The sequence below is a fragment of the Artemia sp. Qi Xiang Cuo genome, chromosome 13, assembly GCF_049724085.1.
Source record: "Artemia sp. Qi Xiang Cuo chromosome 13, ASM4972408v1, whole genome shotgun sequence".
NCBI lineage: Eukaryota > Metazoa > Arthropoda > Branchiopoda > Anostraca > Artemiidae > Artemia > Artemia sp. Qi Xiang Cuo.
The window spans coordinates 59,286,310-59,292,295 of NC_142806.1; positions in this window are offsets into that span (position 1 = coordinate 59,286,310).

The window sequence follows — 5,986 nt, forward strand, 5'->3', positions numbered from 1 at the left end:
TTCAGTGTTACATTCTGTTGATGTTTCAAAGTGCATTTTGAATTTTTTTTTTTGCAAAAAGCTAGAAACACATCTAGACAAATTTGTGAAAGGAATTATCTTAGTGATATATCATATGAAAACAAAGGTAATATAAAGTAAGTGGAAAGAGCATTAAAAATGAACTAAGGAAGTGTGAAGTGGAGGCCATGGATAAATTTGTCGAGGATTTGGAATTTTTGTCGAGGAAGTGTATTTTGGAATTTTTTCGTTGAATTGTAAGACTTGGAATATTTTTGTAGTATTGTGGTTTATCTTATCAGTGTTACATTCTGTTGATGTTTCAAAGTGCATTTTGGAACTTTTTGTTGAATTGTAGGACTTGAAATATTTGTATATTGATGTGTCGTGATTTATATTATCAGTGCAACATTCTGTTGAGGTTTTAAAGTGCATTTTAGAATTTTTTTCGTTGAATGGTAAGACGCAGAATATTTTTCTAGTGCTGTGTCGTGATTGATCTTATCAGTGCTACATTCTGTTGAGGTTTCAAAGCGCATTTTGGAATTTTTCGTTGAAACGTAAGACTTGGAATATTTTTGTAATGTTCTGTCATGGTTTATCTTATCAGTGCTACATTCTGTTGATGTTTCAAAGTGCATTGTGGATTTTTTTTCGTTGAATTGTAAGATTTGGAATATTTTTTAGTGTTGTGTCGTGGTTTATCTTATCAGTGTTACATTCTGTTGAAGTTTCAAAGTGTATTTTGGAATATTTTTTTGAATTGTAAGACGCGAAATATTTTTATAGTGGGTTGTCGTGATTTATCTTATCAGTACTACATTCTGTTGAGGTTTCAAAGTGCATTTTGGAATTTATTTGTTGAATTGTAAGACTTAAAATATTTCTGTAGTGTTGTGTCGTGGTTTATCTTACCAGTGACACATTCTGTTGATGTTTCAAAGTGCATTTTGGATTTTTTTTTCGTTGAATTGTAAGATTTGGAATATTTTTTAGTGTTGTGTCGTGGTTTATCTTATCAGTGTTACATTCTGTTGAAGTTTCAAAGTGTATTTTGGAATATTTTTTTGAATTGTAAGACGCGAAATATTTTTATAGTGGGTTGTCGTGATTTATCTTATCAGTGCTACCTTCTCTTGATGTTTCAAAGTGCATTTAGGAATTTTTTCGTTTAAACGTAAGACATAGAATATTTTTGTAGTGTTGTGTGGTGGTTTAAATTGTCTGTGTTACATTCTGTTGATGTTTAAAAGTGCATTTTGGATTTTTTTTTTCGAAGAAATCTAGAAACACATCTAGAAAAAATTGTGAATTTTAAGTTGTGAATTTTTTGTTGAATTTTAAGACTTGGAATATTTTTGTAGTGTTGTGTCGTGGTTTATCTTATCAGTGTTACATTCTGTTGAAGCTTCAAAGTGTATTTTGCAATATTTTCGTTGAATTGTAAGACGCGAAATATTTTTATAGTGCTGTTTTGTGATTTATCTTATCAGTGCTACATTCTGTTGAGGTTTCAAAGTGCATTTTGGAATTTTTTTCGTTGAAACGTATGACTTGGAATACTTCTGTAGCATTGTGTCGTGGATTATCTTTTCAGTGTTACATTCTGTTGATGTTTCAAAGTGCATTTTGGAAATTTTTTTTTTGAAGAAAGCTAGAAACACATCTAGAAAAAATTGTGAAAAGGAATTATCTTAGTGATATATCATATGAAAACAAAGGTAATATAAATTAATTGGAGAGAGCATTAAAAAATGAACTAAGGAGGTGTGAAGTGGAGGCCATGGATAAAGTTGTCGAGGATTTGGAATTTTTATCGAGGAAGTGTATTCTGGAATTTTTTCGTTGAGTTGTAAGACCTGGAATATTTTTGTAGTATTGTGGTTTATCTTATCAGTGTTACATTCTGTTGATGTTTCAAAGCGCATTTTGGAATTTTTTGTTGAATTGTAAGATTTGAAATATTTTTATAGTGCTGTGTCGTGATTTATCTTATCAGTCCTACATTCTGTTGAGGTTTCAAAGTGCATTTTGGAATTTTTTCGTTGAATTGTAAGACGCGAAATATTTATATATTGCTGTATCGTGACTTATCTTATCAGTACTACATTCTGTTGAGGTTTCAAAGTGCATTTTGGAATTTTTTCGTTGAAACGCATGACTTGGAACATTTTTTAGAGTTGTGTCGTGGTTTTTCTTATCAGTGTTACATTATGTTGATGTTTCAAAGTGTATTTTGGAATTTTTTTTTTAGTAGAAAGTTAGAAACACATCTAGAAAAATTTGTAAAAAAGAATTATTTTAGTGATATATCATTTGAAAACAAGGGTAATATAAAGTAAGTGGAGAGAGCATTAAAAAATGAACTAAGGAGGTGTCAAGTGGAGGCCATGGATAAAGTTGTCGAGGATTTGGAAGCTGCAGCTAGATGAAATAATAGTACAATATTGTACTGGCATGTTATTAAATTGAGAGGGAGTACTCAATCCGGATTTGTCCCGGTTAAAGATAGGAACCACTATTAGTGATAAGGAAAGAGTTAAAGAGAGATGGGCAGAACATTTTGAAAATGTACTAAACCAAAATAGAGTTTTAGGAAAGATAAAGAGGAAAATGAAAATGTTTGTGATACCTTGGATGTGAAGGAATATTTGTTTTGTGAGGAAGAATTTGTGATAGTACAAATAGGACTAAAAACTTATGAGGCTCCAAGTGCTGATAGTGTGGTGATAAGTTACTGGAAATTGTGAATATGATTTTTGAAAAAGGAGATGTACCTCGCAATTTTAGATAAACCCTAATTAAACCAGTACGTAAGAAAGGTGATAAGATTGAGTATGGTAATTATCGAGACATTAGCCTGGTCTCTGTAGGTAGCAAATTACTTTGTAATATGATACTTTTTAGACAGAGAGATGCTGTAGACAAAGTTATAAGAGAAGAACAGTGGGGTTATAGAAAGGGTAGAGGATGTGTTGATCAATTTTGGCTTTAGGTTAATAACTGAGATTTATCAAGCAGTTTTAGTCCTCAGTTTTATAGATCATGAGAAAGCTTTCGATCCTGTTCATAGAAGAGCTTTAGCAAAGGTATTATCTTTATATGGTATATCAGACAAATACATTAACATTAAAAGCGAATGTAGCGAAGAAATCCAATGCCGCATTGCATCAGCTTCCACTGTCTTTATAGAGCTGTGGAAGCCACTATGGAAAAGGAAGGAAATCTACCGGAAAACCAAAATTCTTATTTAAGATGCCCTAGTCCAATCAGTTTTACTGTACGGCTGTGAGACATGACCCTTAAGAGTCACCAAGGCACACACCCTCAACACTATTGAGCAGAGATACCTGAGGAGCATATTGGGGTTACGACTTAGCAACCGAGTCCCAAATATAAACCTTCGCCAATGATGTGACCAGAAGTACGACATCACATCTATCATATGACGCCACTGCCTGTCCTGGTTCGGCCATGTTTGCTGAAGACCAGCCGAGACTTTCAAAAATCAAAGCCTACGCTACAAACCACAACCTGATTGGAGGAAACGACATGGAGGACAAGCCAAAACTTGGCTTAACACAAATATCACTGCTGCGATTAAGGTAGAAAAACAGGTTAGAAGCTCGTTTCGTATTTAATCAGGAGTTAAGCAGGGTTGTGTTCTATCCCCTTTTATGTAGATCGTTTAGATGTACTTTGTCTTAAGAAGCACAAGAAAGGTAATGGGAGAACATGGAATCAAATGGGGAGAAAAAACTTTCTTGGACTTAGACTATGCTGATGATTTAAGAATACTAGATGAAAGTGTAAGCAAAATGAATGAACTTTTAGAGGTTTTGCGAGGTTAGGGTGCTAGAATAGGTTTAAAATTTAATGTTAGTAAAACTTAGTCACCAAGGCTAGGAATAAGTGAATACGAAAAGGTGACGTTGCGCAACGAAAAAATTGATTATGTGGATACCTTCACTTACCTTGGTATTATTATAAGTGGTGGGAGCAGTGAAGATGTTAAAAGCAGAATAACAAAGGCTCAGGGTGTCTTTTTCTCAGTTGAAAAAATTTTGGAAGAATAGGAAGATAAATCTGCATTAGAATATTGATAAATTAAGATTAATCAAGATTGATTTATCATTAGATAAATCAAGATTAGAATATTGGAAGCTACAGTGATGACAGTAATTTAATATGGTTCTGAAGCATGGGGGCTTCGAATAATGAATGAAGATTTGGTAGGTGTTTTCCAAAGAAATGGCCTACGGATTGTTCTGGGTACCCAGCTGACTGACCGTATTTCAAACAGTAGGCTATACGAAATGTGTGGTTGAATCACACTTTCTAGGGCTGTAATGAGAAAAAGGTTGAGATGGCTAGGGCACGTTCTGCACATGAAGGATGAATTGCCGAGGATTGACCTTTTCAGTCAACTATCTAAGGCTAAATAGAAAGCAGGTTGTTTGTAGTTTAGGTGGGAAAATGTCGTAAAGAAAGATTTAAAGAAAATTCGAACCACCTGAGAGATAGTAAGGAGGGAGGCTTTGAACAGATTGGGTTGGATGATGAAATTGCTTAGATGTGTTTGCCTAACGTGGCGTGGTGCAGCGGTGAGTTGTTTGTAGTAGTAATTAGAAAAATTATTTTCGATGTGACATTTTACTTAATATGTTGGGCTGTATATTTGCACATTAGGGGGAATGAGGGCATCTGCACCCATAAGGAGGGGCAGGCTGAATGATGATGCCTAATTTTTTATGTTTTTGTTTTGAGATTTCTTTTATATAGCATTAGAAGTGCTAATTAGACCAGGTAAGCCCCCCCCCCTAAAATTCAGCCTTTGGACACTCATGGATGGGGGTAAAGTATTTGGACAGTGTGAAGTTAGAAAACAATTCTTACTATATGATATGCAATATAATTGTACATAACACATTAGGTATGACCCACCAAAACTTTACCCTCCCCCCCCCCTAATGTGCAAATATATAAGCCCAAATTTGTTTCTAGGGTATTATGTTTTATTTGGTATATTTAATTAGGATTAAGCGTAAGAAAAACACATTAGAAGAACATTAAGTAGGGTGTATATCATACAAGTACCAAAAAAAGATTTTCGAATGGCTTCAGGCTCTTTTTTGAAGATCCAATAAAACTGCTTTTTGTAATAAAATTTAATTATTAAGATTAGTTGAAATAATATTTAATATTTCTGAATCAGCTTCATATGGCAATTTGTCTTACTAAACATTGTTTTTTTTTTCAAAACGGGATTCTAAACTTGCAGGCACTATAAGCTGTGGTTTTTTTGTTACTAGATTGCAGGGGCAGATCTAGGATTTTTTTAGGGGGGGTGCAAAATAAGTTGGTCCGATAAAAAAAAATTTAGGGGGGGCCAAAATAGGTTAATCTGATATACTTGCGTAAGGAACAAGTTTAATTAATGCAAACTTGCGTTTAAGTAAATCACACTACTTTAGACTACACTAGGGAGGGGCGCCCCCTCGTCCCCTGGATCCGTCACTGCTATGTTGCCAAACAGGGGTAGCACTAAAAACTACGAATATAAACCTTTACCTAGGGGTTTTCAGCCATGTGGATTTGTGCGACACCACTTTAATGCTTTCCCAGCATTTCGACTCCAGAAATGCCACAAAAAGAATGTCATTTTGGTGGAGATATAGCACTCTATGATGGAGTTATTGATTCTCACCTGCAAAGAGCACATAAGTACCAGCAATTGGTTTGAAATTTGCCATCAAAAATCTCCCTACGATATTGCGGCAGACTTCTACCTCTGCTAGTGAGAACACGATTTATGAAACTTACTGCGGATTTGAAGGGAGCGTATGCAAGAGGGAGGACTGTAAAACCCAGGATTAAGGTTTTCGACTATTAAAATTATTACTGTACGCTTTCCATTCTTACTAGCATTTCCACTCCAGGTATCCCACCAAAAAAGCATCTAAGAGTTAAACTTACGCCTTTTTGA